The sequence below is a fragment of the Mixophyes fleayi genome, chromosome 7 (assembly GCF_038048845.1).
Source record: "Mixophyes fleayi isolate aMixFle1 chromosome 7, aMixFle1.hap1, whole genome shotgun sequence".
Taxonomy (NCBI): Eukaryota; Metazoa; Chordata; class Amphibia; order Anura; family Limnodynastidae; genus Mixophyes; species Mixophyes fleayi.
The window spans coordinates 49655236-49677051 of NC_134408.1; the positions used below are offsets into that span (position 1 = coordinate 49655236).

The window sequence follows — 21816 nt, forward strand, 5'->3', positions numbered from 1 at the left end:
ATCAACAAGGGTACTGGTCCTTCTTGAATGAGTGGAATACTCCAAAGGGGGGGGGGGGTATTCAAATACAATTCGCATATAAAGCGTCATTACGATAGCGCAGAAATCCACGATCTTGCGGTACTAGGACCCGTGCAGCTGCAAATTATAATTGAATATCGCCCAAGAGGTGATGGTTTCACAGTTGTTTAGCATCAATTGGATACAACCAAAACATTAAGCAAGTTTGATTTCTGACTGTGTAATCCAACCTGGAATACATTAGAAACAGTTAATTGTAACTTGTTAACTTGTTTAATTGTGACGTGCAGAGCAAAAGTCCACAGCTACCCCTTTTCCATGGATCTGCAATGTGCAGCCATGTTTATAATAATATGCCACACTGTAAGGCACACTATATAATATTTCAGTCACTGGGTTACAACATACCTTATGGCATTACAGCGTTTAGTAAACATAGCCTGAAATATTTTACCCGCTATTGCTTCAGTTTCTGGAGAGGCTACGCACTGTCAGGTAAATAGATTTTGAAGAAAGCCCTGAAATGTATTTCCTTATTGCCCTCATAGCTGAAGGCCAAATTCAGAATAACTCCTTCACACAATGGCATTGTTGTGACTTCTATGACTCAGAACATGTAGTTTAATCCCATTTTAACTTCAAGAGCATGTCTTCATTTTTCCAGCTTTATCAAGATTCTCCTCATAGTCCATTCAAGTCAAGAAGTGGTTCCTAAACTGGGGAACAAGAGAAAGGGGATTAGCTATATGCAGGTTACAATGAACTGGCATTCTATGTTTTGTGTGATCAGCAGATACTTGGATAATAACAACTTCCAAGTCAGAATGATGAAATAAGCAGAATCATATATTATCTAAATTACTGTAAAGTTAGAGCACTGATTACAGTCCTCATTACTATTTTTAGGGCTCCGAACACAAGAAGACAAAGCTACAAAAGAGGGAACTGGGACTCGAGAATACAATATTGCCAATTTCAGCTGCAGGTAGTACATGTAACTGTTTAAAGGAGAACACATTTTAGAAAAAACCCCACCCCTCAACATCACTCCCCAGAATCTTGGCTCCCATGATTCTCCAAGCTCAGAGAGGCTAATATAGAGGGGTTGGACAGCAGTGTGCAATAAGATTTGTTGTGTAAGCTTGATGTAATTCTTAGTATCTGTTTATTTTCTGTATGTTTGGGCAGCTTTGCAGTACCACCTCTGTATATGTAACCACCAATATGCTGAATGCTTGGGACCACATAACCTCATACAAATGATAAACATGCAGCAGACGACAACACAAATATCTCACACATGTAAACACATACCATGCCAATGACTCATGTAAAGCCTATACAAAGTACCTTAGCCACACTCAGAAAGGCCACCAAATCACATAAGTGCCCCCAATCACACACAGCTCCCATTTGCATTTACAAATACATGCACCACCCATATGCACACAGGCCACCAATTGCACCCACTGCCTTAAAACGCACAGCCATTAATGAAACACAGACACCCACTGTCACAAACACCCCAGACTGTCTCAGATACAGCAATCTGAACATCTGGTTGTGATTGGTGTTACCTTAGTTAAGTAACAATGAATACACCTTTTCTGCCACCCCAAAGAATTTATTATGGTGTCCTTATGTTCACCAGAACCACTTATTAATGTTTCACACTTAAATAACATACACATGTAGAATGAGCCTCCCTGGGCTTCATAAGTTCACAAAGAATCATGGAGAACACACTAGATTAAATATTTAAATCCTAAAAATATTTCCAAGGCTTATTAACAAAAATGAATAATAACGACATACAATATGTTGCACAAAAGAGTTTCAGAAAATAAAATAGGAAATAAAATCAGAGTACTACTTACGAGGTAGACTGGCTGTGTGTGAGGGAAAGCAATTGAAAAGGATGGGACTTTTTTTTTTTAATACTTTTTATTTGAAACATCTTACACTGAAAAAGCATTACAAGATCTTGAGAGGTACATCAGCAACACGATATACATTTTAAGACATAGCAGTGTATAAAATAATCTCTCACAGTACTTTTGCAATTGGAAGTTAACTGTGTATCTATCTGGTGCTATGATGTCATTTTTAACACTTTAAACTATAAAGTGATGGAGGGGAATAAGGTGGCAGAAAGAAGAAGAGTGAGAGGAAGGGAATGTGGGGAGGGATGGGGAATTGAAGGTTCACGCATCAGGTAGAAAAGGATTAAACTTGCCTAGTGTTTCTATTCCACGCCCGATTTCTACTAGAATTGAAGAAAAGGTTGGTTATGATATGAAGCCCATAGGGGCCAGACTTTATAGAAGGACACGGAGGAGCCCCTCGGTATACTGGTGATGTGTTCCATCTGGTAAGTGTGCCAGATTCGGCTACAGACCATTGTGAGTGTTGGTGGTGTGGGGCTTTTCCAGGAGGCAGCTATTTGACATGTAGCCGCGCTAATGATATTTCGGAGGAGTTTTGAGTAGAATTAGTGAGGTCTGGGAGAGCCAGTGCTAGAAAAACATGTTTCGGGTCGGAGAGTATAGGAATATCAATAATTGCTGAAGCTAACGCGAGGACTGCTGTCCAGTATGGGCGTATTTTGGGGCAGTCCCACCAAATATGAAAAAAGGTTCCTGTTTGACCACAATTTCTCCAGCAGGCAGCACTTGTCTGTGGATATATAGCTTGTAGTCTCGAAGGAAGATAATACCATCTATGAAGCAGTTTATTGGTGTTTTCTTTGATGCAGACATTTATGGAGCAGCGTGCTGTCCATTCATAAATGTCCGACCATTCTTCCTGGTCTAGCGTGGTCCCTAAGTCCGTTTCCCATTGCATCTGGAAGCCATCTTTAACCTCCGAGGTAGTGGGAAGTAGGGTATTATACACTACAGAAATAAGACCTTTCGAGGATGGACCTGAGATACACAGATTCTCAAATGCAGTGGACGGTCTGGATGAAAGCTGAGCTTTGACCATTTGACGGTAATGCCTAACCTGCAGGCATTGATGGAACTGTCCCATCAAAAATCCACAACGGTCCGCTAACTCCGAGAATTGCGGGAATATTGTAGTCTTGGTAATATGACTGAGTAGTAGTAGTTTGCCCTCACCTGCCCATTTTGTATACATGGAGCGCGATAATCCGGGTGTGAAACCAGGATTGGACCATAGGGGTATCAAAATCGAAGTAGTGGGAGAAAGACGCTGATCTATTGCATCGGGACCAAATTGAAAGCGATAGGGCCATAACTGGGTGGGTTCGGACATGGGTTGGACGTTGTGTGGTTGGGAGCCAAAGGACAGAGCAAACCGGTGAGCCACCCAGTAAATCCGGCTCTATGTCCACCCAAATCCTGGTTCCAGGAGGGGAGTGCCATTGCACACACTGGGCCAACTAGGCAGCGTAATAGTAGTTGTGAAGATTGGGGATGCCAAGACCACCTTCCGTGGAAGGGCGTTGCTAAATACGGGCAAAAATCCTAGTTCTCTTATTTGACCATATGAATCGCATTATAGAGGTTTATTACATTTTCAAAGTTGGGGGGGGGACTCTAATAGGGAGGGTGTGAAAGAGGTATAATAGCCATGGTAGTAAATTAATTTTCACTGATGTAATCCACCCCACCTAAGATATCATAAGTTTATCCCATGACACTAGGGGCTAGATTTACTAAACTGGATTTGAAAAAGTGGAGATGTTGCCTATGCCAACCAATCAGATTTATTTAGTGCACTCTACAAAATGACAGCTAGAATCTGATTGGTTGCAGTAGGCAACATCTCCACTTTTTCAATCCCGCAGTTTAGTAAATATACCCCTAGGTCTTTTTTTTATACAAGCTATGAGTGGAGGGTAGTTGGCTTGATAGACACTTTCCACCTTTTTGGTGAGTGCTATACCCAGATATCTTATGTGGTCGGAGTTCCAGTGAAAAGGGAAATTCAATTCTAGGAGCTGCTTCAACTAAAGGGGAATATGAAAATCTAGGATATCTGTGTTGGCTGTGTTTATTTAAAATTTAAAATTGCAGAGAAAGTGTCAAGCTCTTGAAATAGAATGGGGAGCGTAGTTAAAGGGCTAGTGAGTTTAAAGAGAATGTCGTCTGCATAGAGAGCTATCTTGTGAGTGTTAGAAGACAACTGTATGCCGATAATATTGGGATTCAAGACTATTTTCATAGCCATGGGTTCCATAACCAATGCAAATAGAAGGGGGGAAATGAGACACCCCTGTCGAGTCCCGTTTCGGATAGGGAAAGATGAGGAGGAACATCCATTCACCTGAACAGAAGCAGCAGGGTTGTAATACAAAGCTGAAACCCCCTTGAGGAAGTGATCTTGGAAACCGTAAGCAGATAAGGCCTGCATCATGAAGGGCCAGCCAACACAGTCAGACGCCTTCTCGGCATCTAGAGATAGAAAGAGAGAGGGCTGCTTGCTTTCGTTAATGTGTTGAATGAGGTCTAGGGTCCGCCTAGTATTATCTGCAGCCTGTCGGCCCAGACTTGGTCTGTACTAATCTAGGGAGCACTGAATTTACCCTATTCGCAAGAATTTTGGCATATATCAACATTTAGTAATGAAATGGGACGGTAGCTACTACAGAGGGAAGGATCTTTGCCCACTTTTGGAATTACCGTGATCCGGGCTCGGGTAGTCGCCGGGTCAAAGGAGGTTCTGTCAAGGATAGAGTTAAACCATGTGGTAAGCTTAGGGCCAAGAACGTCTGCAAATTTTTTGCAATACTTGGGTGGAAAGCCATCCGGGCCCGGTGCGGAAGCCATCTTCATGCTACGTAAAGCTATGATGGTTTCTTCCTCTGTTATGTTCAAGCTAATAAATTGAATCTGTTTCAGAAAGCTGTGGGAGATGGCAGGAGTGTAAATAGGCATTCCTTTCCTCCAAATCAGGGGGCGGCGGGACTGAGGCGTCTAAGTTGTACAGCGATGAGTAATATGCTTTAAATTCTTTTATTATCAAACTCTGGTTATATGTTGTTTTTCCTTGTGGATTTTTGATAGATGAAATCACATTACATGTACGTCTCTCCCATAGCCCCCAGGCCAGGAGGCAATCCGCCTTATCTCTCATCTCGTAGAAGAGTTGTTGGGTTCACTTAAGATTGCGAGCTGTTTTTTTTTTGATAAGACCGCACTGAGCTGGCCCCTCACTACCGTCAGTTCCTGTAAGTGTAACGGATCTAGTAAACCCTGATGTTGAGTGAGAAGGGAAATGAGTCTGATTTCTAATGTGGATATCTGCTCCCTTTCCTCTCTGTGTTGAGCAGCGGCTATACTGATAAGTCGCCCTCGGATTGTAACTTTATGTGCCTCACAAACTGTGGATGGTGACATATAAGGGGTCTCATTTAAAGTAAAGAAATCATTTAGAGCCTCCGTTAGTTCTGAGCATGTCGTGGGATTGAGTAAGAGTATTGTCTAGCCTCCACGTCAGACTTTGCTTGGGGAGGTTTGCTACACCTAATTGAAGAGATACACCCATATGGTCCGTCCAGGTGAATGAATGGACTTCAGCTCTAAGAAGTTTGGTTGCTAGCTGTGTGTCTATCAAAAAATAGTCTATTCGAGTGTATATGTTGTGAGGGTGCGAGTAAAACGTATATCCTCTATCGGTGCCATTAATCACCCTCCACGCATCTAAAAGAGAATGTTGTCTAAGTAATTGAGTGAATCGCTTGGCTAGTCGGGTAGAGTGTGTTTGAGGTTGTTGGGAGGCTATAGCCGATGGAGACCTATCCAGAATGGGGTCTATCGTCATATTGAAGTCACCTCCCATCAGCAAGTGGCCCTTAGCTTGTTTATTGACAAGACTAAGTAGCTTTTGAAGGAAGAGGATCTGGCCATTGTTTGGAGCATAGCAACTACCAAAATGAGGAACCGGCCATCTGGGTCTGCCGTCAAGTGGTGTACCACCAGCGCCACAGATGGTCGTACAAGAATAGCTACTCCTCGGTGTTTGGATGTAGCGGAGGCAAAAAATGTTTGAGAAAAGAGTTTCCCCTGGAATGTTGTGTGTGGTTGGGTAAGGTGTGTAACTTGGAGGAAGACTGTGGGCTAGATTTACTAAGCTGCAGGTTTGAAAAAGTGGGGATGTTGCCTATAGCAACCGATCAGATTCTAGTTATCATTTTGTAGAAGGTATTAAGTAAATGAAAGCTAGAATCTGATTGGTTGCTATAGGCAACATCCCCACTTTTTCAAACCCGCAGCTTAGTAAATCTAGCCCTATGTCTGCATGTGTCTTTTTTAATGCGGCCATTAGTATGGAACGCTTTTGGGGGGTGTTCAACCTCTTAACATTAACTGTCAATAGCTGAAGCGACATGTTGTGAGGGGAATTTGGAATGCGTCGTTAGGGGGCTCCTCTGAGTCTGTGGCTCTTGTACAAAATTATAGAACCAGGGATGCGTATTATGGTCAGTGGACACATGATGAAGGGTGAAGGAGGGAGGGATTGAGAGCAGTGGGAGAGAGGCAAGAGTAAGTTGTCTGCAACCTGTCAGGGAGGGAAAATGCAGGCCGGCCATGGTGTATCCGGCCTACGGTAGCTCGACCCAGGGGGCGAAGATAAAGGGGGGGGTGGAATAATGTAAGTTAAGTCCGGGTAGTAGGGGCAAGGGAGGCGGGGGCATCAACCAATGTGATTAGAATACATACATACAATATTAACGTATAAAAATATTCTCATAAAAAAACAGATATAAACCGTAGAATTTATTTTTTTTGTACAAGAGCAATGCAAACTTGGACAGCTAGTATGGCAAAATAATCATAAAAGATAGACTTCACCATAGTAGGATTGTCCATAGAACATGTAATACAGGCAGAAGGCTGAACTGCATTCTCGAGGTTAGGTGGCGTCCCTTTATGGCATTAAAAATGTGGGTAGAAGATAAGTAGAAGTGACTTCTCCAGGCAGCATTAACAGAATACGTCTTATCAGTTTATGTAAAGACCGTGGTTATGCTATGTTCGTACCTGTTAGGAAAGAGAAAGGGAGGGGGGTAGAAAGAACAAATGAGCAAAGGAGAGCAAGTATTAAAGGCCAACTTGGGGTGAGCCATTGACAGCCGGGGCTATGTCCAATGTTCTCCAGAAATTCTCAGTTCTGTATTAACATGAAAAGATCAATAATTAGGGATTACACACTCTGACATGTTCAGGGCATGTTCAATTCGGCCCATGGTGGGGCCCGCGGGGTTCGTGCTGCCGCTGGTACATCTGTAGAAGGTGCAGAGCCAGAGGACAATCCTAACTTTTCCAGAATTAAAGCGCCTTCTGCTGGGGTCTTTGCAGAGAGGCCTAGTTTCCGTTAAAACTTGAAGCTGGAAAGGAAAGCACCATCTTTAGCGATATCCATGCTGACGCAGAGCTTTTGTGATGTCTTTCAGCTCCCGGCGTTTTTGAATGGTGAGAGGAGCCAGGTCCGCAAATAGTTGGATATATGGGATGGAGTAGCGGTTCCTTGTGGCCTGCATGATTTTCTCCTTTATGTGGTAGAAGTGCATACGGAGGATGACATATCTAGGTTGCTGACCTGGAGCAGATCTAGGGCGCAACGATCTGTGTGCTCTGTCTAAGAGAAGTTCAGCATCCGTAGCATCCGTTAATAGTCTTAAAGAAGCCTAGCAGCAAGCCTGGGAGAGCCAGTGCGTCCACTTTCAGGTATATTTTTGAGAAGGATGTTATTCCTGCGAGCTCTATTTTCAATATCCTCACATTTCTCCAGAGATACGATGTCAGAGCGCAATGATGAGAGTTCTTGTGTTTTCCGCTAAGGATTTACAGATCTCATCCGTCTTGGTCTCTAAAGCATCAGTGCAGTCGCTGATATCTTTGCGAAACTCTGAAATTGCTTGTCGCGGCTCATTATGACATGTTGCCTTGATATCTTGAACCAATGAGCTGATTAAATGTCTCATAGCAGAGGGAATTTCTTCCTCTCCCGTCGTGTCCGAGCCCGGCAAACAGTCTGGTTGCTGTTGAGACATGGCAGTTGCCTGCAGTTTAGTGTGTTTTTTTGCTTCTGTCAAAGAAGTTAGAGGCGTCCATTGAGGAGGTTCGTTTTGTTCTAGTAGTCATTACCGGTCAGTTGTATTCTTACAATAAGTCAATGTTGCAGGAATAGTGGGTCGATGCCTCTGCTTAGAGTAGTTAGTGCTTTCTAGTTAAGGGAAAGATCAGGTGCGAATGGTTGCAATGAAATGGGTAGCAGGAGCACTTGACGTTCTGTTCTGAATGACCAGATTACTTGATGGGCTGCGGCTGCAGACACCAGGTGCCAGGAGGGAGCAGAACAGAGGATTGAAAACAACAGCAGCTACCGAGAATGGGGATTAACCCTCTAGTCTCCAGTGACGCCGTGCGGCTACAGTCCAGATCAGAAGGGCCCACATTATATGTTGGATGCTCGGTGCAGCGAGCAGTTACTCTCCAGGTTAGTTATACTATTTTGCTTTACGTAGCGAGGAGTCAAAAGTAGTATATTAAAGCCTGTCAGCAATTCTTTGGGAACAAAAGTGGTACTGAGGAACTATCTGTGCAATAGTGAGATTGTAGCAGGGGAGCGCTGGTCAAGCCAACCTTGAAAGGGAGTCAGTAATGTTAGGAGCTATAGATGCTTTCAGCTTAGGACGGGCACTTCATTATCACACAGGCACCGTTTGTCTGAAAAATGAGAATACTGGTAGAGTATAAAGTTCGACCACGAGGTGGCAGTGCTGAGCTATTTGTACACTGTAGATGGGCGACAGGACATGCAGGAGGGAGATTAACCCTTGTGAGCCTGGTATCCAATGCACTGTGAAATCTGTATAGAAGACTTTTGTAGCCAGTTGAATGGCAGAGCTGTGACTCCTGTGCTATGAAGGGGGAGCAAATAAAGTGTTGAAACTAGTCCCTTGTATATCACAGGCTACTCTGAAGGCAATCTCCCCATATACTGAGCCGCACAGCTAGCAGCGTAACAGAGGGCACTGTTCCATTTCCCGGCCTGGAGCCGGAAATAATGGGTCAAGATGGCGCCTGGTTCACTGCGGCGGGAAAGGACGCGGCTCCGAGATCCCTGTGGCCCCAAGTATCAGCACCTGTTCTCTGCAGGTAGCGACCAGGAGAATATAAAAGTTCCAGCGCTCACAGGGTGACGACACCAGGGTTCCGTCACATCTAGGGACTATGCGGCCGGGCACATGGATCTCACTGTCTGCGGCAGTCAGATGGGAGGTTGCCAAATGAGCTCTGTTTCCAGGGAACTCCGCCCTCCAGATGGCAAAAAGGGGGTCCACTACGCACTAGGGCTCTTCCGCTGTCGGCAAGTACCAGAAATAGCTCTGTGCTGAGGTGCAAAGCTTTCAGAGACACCCGTTTGCAGGAACTTTAGTGAAGTGCGGCCATTAGAGTCCGCTCCCAAGCCAAGCCCCAGGATGGGACATTTCAGTCTTGATAGACCCCTCATGAAATGCACAATCTGATGTCTAAGGCAGAAGATTTTAAACCATTTCTTGTTGGCTCTTCACACCCGCCTTAGGATTTTAGCTGTCAAAAAAGACAGATTGATCTCCCAAATGTCACAGGATGTCACGGTCGCTAGAGTTCTTGACCCAATGCTCTGCTAGTTGTTATCACTACTCTCAAGGCGCGGAGTCTAACGCAGTGACTGGTCTTCTCCAGGGACCCCCGCAAGAGGGTTTGGGTTTCGCAGCGTCACTGCGCAGGTCGTGGCTCTCAAGAGAGTGCAGCAGAGCAACGGTATACAGCTAACTATAAAATAGACAATAATAACAATAGGAAGATACCCAGGAGAGCGTAGATATCTATGATGATGGTTACAACACTTGTCCGGTCAGAAGAGGTAATGAAACATAAACTATAGGATAAGCAAACAAAGGTAATGTTATCCCAATAAACTAAAGCTAACAAGTCCAATGAGAGAAATCTATCACAATATTGACAATCGGCCAGAGGTGATAAATGCTGATAGAGTGAAAGATGGCCAACAAGTTAGATAACAGTCCGGTGAGTGACACAGGACTTTCGAAGTGAGCTGAGATCAGAATGTCCACCGGACCTTAAAGTCTCACCTCTGCTCATTTGTTCGGCTTGGCTAAGTCTAACTCCTCTGCATACACAAACTACTCAGAGATATCTGGGCCAGGCTACTTTCACAAGACCATTGACACTTTCCGAGGTCAGACTCAGGTCACAATACACTTTGAAAGGTTACATACAGTATTCACAGTATTATACATAAATTCAACATAAAATAACAATTAGAAAAACTACATTTCGTCACACCCACCAAGCACTTACAAAAATGGCATAACTCATCCAGTTGCACATATGCAGAGCCTCCCTAACCATGCAAACAACAGTTCAACTCTACATATGTTCAGATTCCCTGCATTAAGAATAAATACACATACATGCCTCAAAGTACTCATTCCTGAATTAAGTCTATAAAACTACTATAAACTGCCTGCTACCTGCAGCTACAGATTACCAACATCAACTACCTCTCATACTGAACAGCTTACTTGGTGAACCCTGTGTGTATGTACACTTAGCCCTGATGTGAGCAGCATGGAAATTGTTGAGATAAAAGCATGCATCCCTGGGAGCCGCGGCGCACCCTTTGGGAACCCGTACATTATGCTGTCACAGGGGTGCCGTTGGCAAGCCAGAGAAAAAACAAACATTCAGTGACAAGCTGCATGAGAGAGGAGAATGCTGGGTCCCGCCGCCGTGCGGATTGGTAAGTTTTTGTATTGTTTGTTTTTTCTCTGGCTGGCCACGGCAGAGGGGGCAGAGTGAGAGAGAGTGTGACAGAGGGCAGAGGAGGGGACAGCGTGACAGAGGGCAGAGGAGGGTGACAGCGTGAGAGAGGGCAGAGGGGGCAGCGTGAGGGGGCAGCGTCAGAGGGCAGAGGAGATGGACAGCGTGAAAGAGGGCAGAGGAGGCAGTGTCTGGATGCAGAGGGGGCAGAGTGTCTGGATGCAGAGGGGGCAGAGTGTCTGGATGCAGAGGAGGCAGAGTGTCTGGATGCAGAGGGGGCAGAGTGTCTGGATGGAGAGGGGGCAGAGTGTCTGTATGCAGATATGCAGAGGGGGCAGAGTGTCTGGATGCAGAGGGGGCAGAGTGTCTGGATGCAGAGGGGGCAATGTGTCTGGAAGCAGAGGGGGCAATGTGTCTGGATGCAGAGGGGGCAGAGTGTCTGGATGCAGAGGGGGCAGTGTGTCACTGAATATCGACATTCAGTGACAAGCTGCGTGAGAGAGGAGAATGCAGGGTCTCGGCGCCGCGCAGATTGGTATGTTTTTTCTCTGGCTGGTCGCGGCAGAGGGGGCAGAGTGAGAGGGATCGTGACAGAGGGCAGAGGAGGGGGACAGCGTGACAGAGGGCAGAGGAGAGGGGCATCGTGAGGGGGCAGCGTCAGAGGGCAGAGGAGATGGACAGAGTGAAAGAGGGCAGAGGTAGCAATGTGGGGGGCAGCGTTAGAGGGCAGAGGGGGCAGCGTGGCAGAGGGGACAGCGTGAGAGAGGGCAGAGGGACTGGATGCAGAGGGAGCAGTGTGTCTGGATGCAGAGAGGGCTGAGTGTCTGGATGCAGAGGGGGCAGAGTGTCTGGATGCAGAGGGGGCAGTGTGTCTGGATGCAGAGGGGGCAGTGTGTCTGGATGCAGAGGGGGCAGTGTGTCTGGATGCAGAGGGGGCAGAGTGTCTGGATGCAGAGGGGGCAGAGTGTCTGGATGCAGAGGGGGCAGTGTGTCTGGATGCAGAGGGGGCAGAGTGTCTGGATGCAGAGGGGGCAGAGTGTCTGGATGCAGAGAGGGCAGAGTGTCTGGATGCAGAGGGGGCAGAGTGTCTGGATGCAGAGGGGGCAGTGTGTCTGGATGCAGAGGGGGCAGAGTGTCTGGATGCAGAGGGGGCATTTTTATATACAACTAAATAAGTATTTCTGTCCTAACCTAAATACTTATTACATTTTTTTGACCCAACTACTTCTAAAACAGAACTGCTCAGTAATTATTTTGGAGGGGTGCCTTGAAAAAATTATGGAGACTCTAAGGGTGCAGCGAACTGCAAAAGTTTGGGAATCACTGGTATAGAAGATTGTTCAAATGCATTGTTTCTCGTTCAGACTCGTTAGAGTGCTACACCCATGCTTGCATGAAATAAACAAATGAACACTTGGATCACGTGGCTTATGTCTTTGACTTCAAAATGATTGGTAAAAATGAAGCTATAACAGAAGGCATTTACTAACATGTCCGACATCGACAAGATCGTTATCGAGCTCATTTTGGAGCCACATATACTTTGATATTTGGCCAAATATTTGAATATTTGCTACAATATTGGAGTGTTTGTGGCCAGCACTTACAGCACATGGAGATCTGCTATCTTTGTGTACAGCCTGTGCTTATTTTTCAAATATCTGAGCCAACAAACAGTAGTTGGCAGCCCTAGATCTGGTCATTTTGTCTACACCCACCTCTCCATTTCAGAATACTACTGATCCACAACATCTCTTGCAAACTGATAGTTATTCTCATTACTTGTATTAGATTGTACTTTTTTTGGCTGAACACTGTGCTCTCCCACACAACCATTTTTTTCAATTAATTTTTATATTGAAGAAATGGTACAAACACAACAGATAAACAGTATTTTATAATACAAAACTGTAACATAACTTCTGGTTATTTTTTAAAATAGTGTTTATAATAGTAAAATATAAAGGGGGGGGGGGTAGGGGAAGGATATAAATAGGGTAAAAGAGACAGGAGGTGCGAGGTAGAGTACATGTGATTGTATAACATTGACTGAGACATACACTATAATCTTAAGGTTAGCTTCCTTCAAAATAGAAAAAAAAATAGTTCCTTAGATGCTGTGATAGAGGTTCCAGTTCTGCTTTGTAGGGGATCCTAAAGAGGGGAGGTAGATTTTTATAGTACGTATGACTAGGGGGCTTACCTTCCTATGTAAATAACCAATGAGCCCAAATTTCATCAAATGTATGTTATTTATTGTGTATAAAGAATGTTATTTTTTCCAGGCATGTAATGTGCCAGATATACTTTTTAAAGACTGATATGGAAGGCTGTGTTGATCGCTTAAATTTTTTAGCAATTAGTCCTTTAGCTGCTGCCAGTAAGTGAGAGACTAATTTTTTGCTGGGCACGCTAACATCCCTTGGTGGTTTAGAGAGTAGAAAGCACCAGGGATCTTTTGGTATTTGTAGTTCTAGCAATGTATTGATAATGGAGTGTGCCCTGCCCCAAGAAGGAACTATACAAGGACATGTCCACCATATATGATACCTAGTTCTTTTGTGGCCACACTCACTCCAGCAATTGGAGCTAGCTGTAGGAAACATTTAGGATAGTCTATCAGTATAATACAACCTGTGGTAGATTTTATATACAGTTTCTTTGATGTGAGTGGAAATGAGACTTGTGGAAAAGAAATTAAAAGAACAAAGGTTTGAAGGAGTGGAGTCTCTTCTGAATGTCCTGCAGAGATCCCCAGTGTCTCTGGACAATCAGGTAATTTCCCTGAGAGAAATCTGGGTTGTTCCATAATGGGATCAAAGGAGAGCTTGAATTGGGTCTTCCAGTAATTTCAAATATTTAGAAAAAATTTGAGGAAGGGGAGAGGGTATGATTGGGGGGTGTCGGGAATCTCACGGGAACTCAACAGGTTCAACAACCAATATGATTTGACACTCCCTGCAGCGGCGGTGCGGAGTCTAACAATGGATAGGTACCATATATACGTTTATCAAGTTATAAAGAGTAGGAAAAGTGTTTTGAGGTTGGGTGAGAGATAGGAGAATGTCATTGCAAAAAGAGAGATTTTTAATTGACTTCCTCCCACCTTTACTCTGTGAACTACTGATTAATGTCTATAAGGAGTCTCTAAACAGATAAACAGGGTGAAGACCAGGAATGATAATGGGCAACCTTGTCTAACCTCATTGAAAATTGAAATTGGGTCTGATGGGTTGCCATTCACTATCACTTAACATAACCATTTCTAGAAAGTGTGGATCCACAATGCTTATTTATTGGGCAAATTAGCCTACTTGTCTGTCCAGATCATTTCAAGGTGCCTAATCACTTTTCAGTTCTTGGAACTACTCATGAAATATCAGTAGTTCAACCCACTATTTTATGACAAACACATTTAGTCATTTAAAAATTAAGCATTTCAGTTTTTCTCCTAAGTAAGTGCTATATTTATCTTAATTTATGTCTTAAACTGATTATGAGAGTGCAGGAAATTGGCACTGTTCTTATTACATGTGTCATTTAAGTACATTTGAAGCTTTTTCTTTTATTGGTCACATTGCCTTTAGAAATGCCATGGCAGGTGCAAAATGTGTACTATTAAATGTATAGTAAGACCCAATCTCTGCCACTCTTAGGTGGAAGGGAAATCAAATCCTTTTTCTAGGGAACACCCAGCCCCTACAGTCCACCACTGGATCTCATTTAAATAATGTCCTACAAAATGAAAGCTTGTTTTTGCATGTTGGTGCAAAATAAGGTGCACTCATAAACCTAACGTTTACTCAGCAAAGAAAATCCTGGCTACACCCAACTCCTCCCATCAGCTGGTATAACTTTATGCACACTCGTAGACAAAGCCACTTTAGTCTGCACATCTATGTACTTCCCCATTAAACTGGTTGCAAGTGCACGTTTGTGGTTAGTAAATCAAACTGGTTGTGGTTATGCGACTTCCTGGTTCTTGATTCTTGTTAACTGTTTTCAGTTCCAATTCAAGTTATATTTACAAATCACTGTGTACTGCAATTCATAGCCTGCTGATGTTCTAACTTTCATATTCGTAACCTTTGACTTTATTCCTATCTTGGCAGTATATGACTTCGTTGATCCTAAAGATTGTCGACTTTCCAGCTATTTTACCTTTAGGACATGTTATATTGTGTTGTGCTGGATTTTGTTCCTGAAATCCATACAACAGCTTTGGGTTTATCTGTGGGCCAATATGTTATTTTGACTGTCATACCTAAAGGAAAGCTTTTTCCAATAATACATCGTTGTAACAAGTATCATCTAATCTCAGCAATTTTCTCTTACTTTCTACTGTTTTTCCTTGGCATACATATGTCCAATTAGTTTACTTTCGTCCCTATTTGCATTTGTTCTATGACTGAGCTTAGGTAACATGGTTGTGAATGAAGTAATAGTTGCAGTTCAAGGTTCCTGTTATACATTTAAGTGTTTGATTCCTGGATTACCTTGTGTGAGATATTTGATATCTTTAAATTTAAATAGTGATCCAAGTCATGTCTAAAGTGCAAAAGCCCATTAGAAATATATGTTAAAACAGTTAAGCTTGGAAAAGCATATGACATCCCTTTTATATACCTGTCATTCGTATTGTGACAGAATCTCTAGGAAAGTGACAGATGGCAGTTATGTGTCCCAGACTGTCTCTCTTATGTGCACTACAGCCCCATGGAGATTGTTTGTGTTTGGAATGGAGCTTCCCAAAGTTGTCTTCATCCTTCGGAAAAGATGGTATGGGCCCCTGAGTTTTATCTGGAGAGGGAAAGGCTTACATAAAGCCTATTTCCGGGTCTTATAAATTACCTGAACAAGTGCTGGTAATCAGAATTTGTACCTGCAAGGTGTTGATAAAAGGCTTCTAGGCAGTTTCCTCTGTCTCTCAGACCTCGGGAAGAGGTTAGATGCCTCCTGAGAGACACTGCAAACGGTGACCAGGAAGTCCTGCATATGTTGTGCATGTGTGGATCACAAGGTCCCTCACCTGGTGCACAAAGTTATGGATGCAAAGTATGCTGAAAGTGGATGTTTCAGCACAGGTGTGGTTTTGACATAAAAATCATATGGCATGAATAGTCTGCCTATAATTATTCCTAAAAAAATCTGACCTTTCTTGATCCTTAGTTTTATTTGAAATGTAGGATACCTTCATATCTATCCTAAGCATGTTTATATCTACTACCTTAGTGGTGTTTTAAACCTCTTGTTCTAACACACTACCTTAAGTGTTTGACTATTCCAGCCCCAACTATTGCTAACAGGTGTATAACATCAAGCATACAGCCATGTAATCTCGATACACAAACATTAGTAGTAGAGTGAGTTGTACTGAAGAGTTCATTGACTTTCATTGTGGTACCAGCATAGGATTCCACCTTTCCAACAAGTCATTTCGTCAAATTTTTGCCCTGATCAACTGTAAATGCTGTTATTGTGAAGTGGTAACATCTAGGAGCAATAACAGCTCAAACCACACAAGCCCACTCAATGATACTGCCAAGTGTGTAGCACATAGTGCGTAAAAAATTGTCTGTCCTTGGTTGCAGCACTTGCTTCTGAGTTATAAACTGCCTCAGGAAGCAACATCAGCACAATAACTGTTTGTTTGTTAATACTGTAAATGTCATGTACAGCGATGCAGACCTCTTTTGGCACCTTATAAATAAAAGAAAATATATATATATATATATATATATGTAAAGAAAAGATGGAGGAGGAGGCGCACAATAGTGTAGTACAATAATATAAATGGAATCATACATGAATCCAAAGTGGGACTTTAACACCGGTGAATAAGGAAACCAGGGACCATAATGCAACACCCAAGTGAGCCAATGGGAGTAAACCAGGGATAAAATGGATAATAGGCCCCTCAGCATATATTATGGGTCACCCAATCCAAATCTGTATAGGTGTATGCGTACCAGAAATAAAAGCTTTTTCGCTTATCTGCAGTAATATTCCATACAGCAACACGATCAGGTCACATTCTCTTCATTATCAGACCATATGGCAGAGATCTTCGACTAACACTAATCAGTGTCCTCTTTCCATTAGGATGTCACTTTGCAAAGAGAATGCGATTAAACGGGTTGCACTGATAACTGTTATGTCTCCGCCGACTGATCGATGACGGAACCCGGTCTTCCGGTCTGCCTTACCTCAGCTCAGAAGGTGTAGCACATAGTGCGTAAAAAATTGTCTGTCCTTGGTTGCAGCACTTGCTTCTGAGTTATAAACTGCCTCAGGAAGCAACATCAGCACAATAACTGTTTGTTTGTTAATACTGTAAATGTCATGTACAGCGATGCAGACCTTTTTTGGCACCTTATAAATAAAAGAAAATATATATATATATATATATATATATATATATATATATATATATATATAAATCAGGGAGACTCTGCACTCTCCAAAGACATAATTAATGATGTACTAACTACTTTTCTGTATTATAAATAGGGGGTGTTAGTTCCATAATATATGTTAAGATGACCGACTCATGCCAATGTCTTTCCATACTGGTCAGTCCTAACATGATCAAATGCTATGCATCTGGACAGTATATATATAATATATATGTGATTGTTAAATCATGTTGGGAAGACAGTATAGTGATTGCTCAGTCTGCTGATGTTTCATGAAGGATAGTAGCTCAGGTAACAGTAACATGGGTGTCAGAGAGAACAATATCATCACATATTTACATACCAGGTGCATGATTGTGGACACACTGCATACCATGTGGAAAACTTGACTAATCTGTCTTTGTTCGGGGAAGTCATCATCATCTTCAGCAAACAATAACTCATTCTGCAATCTTGTATGAGTCCATAAAAACAGGGATATCATGACACAAAACAGAAATGAACAGCTTTAATGCTGCACTGCTATATTTTTTTGTGCAGCAGTTTGCTGGTTTAAAATACATTAGTCTGATTAGGTCTCCACAAACCACACAAAGTGGGCAAGAAATATTGAAATCTGTTATCTGCATAGTCGACTATAATTATGATATGCATATGGCCAAATTAGACACAGATTCAGACATTTTTCTGTTAGGCCAAATTTCTGGATTTTGCAGAGTCACTGGATGTGTGTAGAAATTAGAGATGGGCGGGTCCGGTTCCCCCGAGAACCGAACCCACCCGAAATTTGGGTATCCGAGTACCGAGCTGAGTAGCTCGGCACTCTCCCGCCCGCTTCGAATCCAAATCGAGGCCGAACGTCATCGTGACGTCGTCGGATCTCGTGGCTCGGTTCTCGAGATACTTCAAGATTATAAATACCTGCCTCCACAGCAATCCATGGCCATTTGACAGAGGGAGAGAGCAGGGTGTAGTCACAGGCTGATTAGAGCAGGGACAGAGAATACAATATTCTTATTCCAATTGCTGTAACAAAAATCGCTAGAGAAGAGAGGAGGATAGAGGTTTATTTTATTTTTGTAATATTTGGCACTCCGCAGTGCTTTTGGGGTGTCCCCCATAATTGTACATAAATATTTCTGGCTGTCAAAAGTCATATCTGTCAGCAGTATCTACGAAATAATTTTTAGCACTCCTCAGTGCTTTTGGGGTGTCCCCCATAATTGTACATAAATATTTCTGGCTGTCAAAAGTCATATCTGTCAGCAGTATCTACGAAATAATTTTGAATGGATTCAAACCAGTCCACATTTGATCAGAATGAGCAACCAGGTTCTGTCACCAGTCCTGATGTTAGTGTTCCCAGTACAGCATCTGGGCAAGGCGATGTCAAACTGCAGAGTGTTTCGAAATGAGTCCAAAAAACAAAATAAAAAAACAAAATTTACTGTGTTGAAGCGAAAAAGAAGTGTTACTGAGCAAAAGTTAAGTGCCGATAAAAAAAAATTGCCAACATGCCATTCTACACACGCAGTGGCAAAGAGAGAATGAGGCCTTCACCTTTGGCTATTAATGGCAGATCCCAAAAAGTTACTGAGCCTACAGTTGGTGCACAACTATTGTTACGCGTCAAAGCCGAGCTGCAAGATAACAGTAAGGCATTAGAGGATAATGTTTGCTCTGATTCACAAATGACAACAATCCCTGTGGAGAGTCCAATCAACAGTGGGATGTCTAATCGTGAGCATTCTGCTGATGTGTGCCTTAATAGCCCGAGTGTAGCCAGTGATACCCAAATTGAGGATGCCACTTTGGAATTAGAAGAGGATGAGGGTCGATCAAACACCGCCCGCCTCTCTCTTCACTTCCACCCACTACTCGTTTCTCCCTCCAGATATGGGACTACTGTACCCAAACATTCCACTTGGTAACGCACCATGAAATTATGTTTCCATTATGGAATAACCCTGATTTCCCTCCTGGACAGCAACAATCCTTTTATCAGCTCTGGTCATCATGTGGATTCAGGTTTTTGAGAGACGTAGCCCGCTTAGGTATTGTTCCTGAGTTTGCGGACCTCCAACTTCGTCACGGTATCCCACATAACCGATTTTACCAATACCTACAGCTAAGGCACCTATATCATTCAATTCCTGCACTTAAAACAATTTGCTATCTTACACCCTTAGAATCCTTCTGCGTAAGGAAATCCCTCCCTACTGGCTTACTCTCGACATTTTACAGCATCCTGGTGGCATTTTGTCAACCTGACAAGGATCGGTATGAGCTTAAGTGGGAGGAAGACCTTGGAGAGGTATTGGAGGTAGAGGAATGGGCTAGGATTAGAGCATGTGTCGCCAAGAGCTCTATATGTGTGAAAACCAAGGAGAACGCTTATAAATTGCTGTATAGGTGGTATTTGGTTCCCACTCGCCTAAAAGCCATTTATCCCGATTCCTCTAACTTATGTTGGAGGAGCTGTGGGCAAGAGGGCTCCTTCCATCACATATGGTGGTGATGCCCTAAGATGGTGGGATTCTGGTAAAAAGTTCACAATCTAATACACAGAGTCACTAGGCTACAATTGCCCCCCTGCCCCTCTTATACACTCCTACATAGAACTGTCCCAGACACTGATAAACATACAGCAGCGCTTGCGGGCCATATTCTTAACGCAGCTAAAACTGCAGTGGCAGCAAACTGGAAAAAAGCAGAACCCCCCACCTTAACTGAAATCATAAGCAGAATATGGCAGACTTATCGTTGTGAGCATATTACTAGTATAATAAATGATAAACCCATTAAATTTCAAACTACCTGGCAACCTTGGCTGGCTACCTATGGAACGGATCAACCAGGGACCGATCAAAGTCAAAGTCTTAGTTAAATGAAAAGAAAGATATTATGACCTCGATTGCAAAAGGATTTTCTGAACACTTAGCTGGCGACAGGATTCTAGGCTGAGTTTCCCTCCCCCCCTTGTCCTTTTCTTCTCTTTCTGTCTCCCTTTTTTTCTTCCTTCAATTCATTTGATATTTAACATTATAACATGTTCTTGTTAGTTTACTTTTATTAACAAAATGTTTGTTTTACAGTCTAACCTGTATGCTGTTGTAACTGTAAAATTGTCAATAAAATATACTTTAAAAAAAAAAAAAAAAGAAGAGGATGAGGGGGAGATTTATAAAGGAGACGAGGGCGCTAATGAGGATGTTGATGAGGATGAGGTTGTTTGTGTAAGTCCTGCACCAGTGGCAGCAGTTCTGGCACGTGACAAGAAAAAGGCCATTGTCATGCCTGGGCATAAAACAAAAAAATCCACTTCTTATGTGTGGAATTATTTCTACCCAAATCCAGACAACAATTGTATAGCCATTTGTAGTGTATGTCAAGCCACAGTCAGTCGATGGAGGGACCTTAACCATCTTGGAATCTCATCTATGTTATGCCATTTAACGAGAGTTCATGGCAAAGTGTTGGGAAAAGCTGAAAGTTCTTCCCCAAAAAATACAAGCACTCCATCATCAGCTAAGACCCTCCGCTCACCGACATCCCGATGGCTACAAAATACACCCACCACACCATCCTCATCAATATCCTCAGTAGCGCTCGGAGTTAGCCCGGCATCCCACTTAAGGCTGTATGACTCCTGCACTATTATTGATTCCTCTGAAGAAAGCGTTAGTCCCACTGCTGCTGCTGTTGCTACATTTCAGCAATTAACTGTGAAACAATCATTTGCGAGGGGAAGCAAATATGACAGCAGTCACCCAGTCGCCAAGCGAATCACAGACGCCATGGCTGCAATGTTAGTGTTAGATCTGCGTCCAATCTCCACAATAAACGCAGCTGGTTTTTCACAATTAATTGAGGTTTTGAGTCCGCGTTACAGAATTCCATCGCGACACCATTTCTCCCGTAAAGCAATTCCACAACTATACCAAAAAGTGTGTAAAAAATGTAGAGATTGTGCTGAAAAATGCCATTCTGCCACAGATATGTGGACAAGTGGAAGTGGCCAAACCAAAGACTTATATGACTGTGACAGCCCACTGGGTTGGTCATTTACCTTCACCAGCAGCAGCATGTACACTACTACGTAACATTTGTCACAGGCAGGCCACTCTTTGTATCACTGGCTTCACTAACAGGCATACGGCTGACAATTTGTTACGCAAACTGAGAGATGTGATTGATGCATGGCTTATACCACTCGGACTCTCCCCAGGGTATGTTATTTCTGATAACGCCAACAATATAGTCGAACATTACAGCTGGGTGATTTCCAACATATTCCCTGTTTTGCTCACACCATCAACTTGGTGGTGCAGAGCTTCCTACGAAATAACCGTGAGGTGCAGGAGATGCTTTCAGGGGCTCGTAAAATTTCAGGCCATTTCAGGCATTCAGCCACAGCATGTAGGAGATTACAGCAGCTCCAAGAGCAGTTTAACTTGCCCTGCCACCAACTTAAGCAAGAGGTGGTAAACTAGGTGGAATTCCACCCCGTACATGCTTCAGAGGATGGAGGAACAGCGCAAAGCCATCCAAGCATATTGCACAAGCCATGACATTGGGAA

General features: G+C 43.1%; 1 protein-coding gene across 3 annotated transcripts in view; it reads right to left on the reverse strand.

Annotated features, from left to right (window-relative positions):
- Positions 1 to 225: 225 nt before the first annotated feature.
- Positions 226 to 21816, reverse strand: part of DEXI (Dexi homolog) — a 33893-nt gene continuing 12302 nt past the window's right edge. For 2 of the 3 annotated variants that reach the window (XM_075179812.1, XM_075179813.1), the window contains exon 2: positions 226 to 737. The gene's annotated coding sequence lies outside the window, so the exon portion shown is untranslated. The remainder of the gene's footprint in view (positions 738 to 21816) is intronic. The other variant, XM_075179814.1, reaches the window with a different exon arrangement.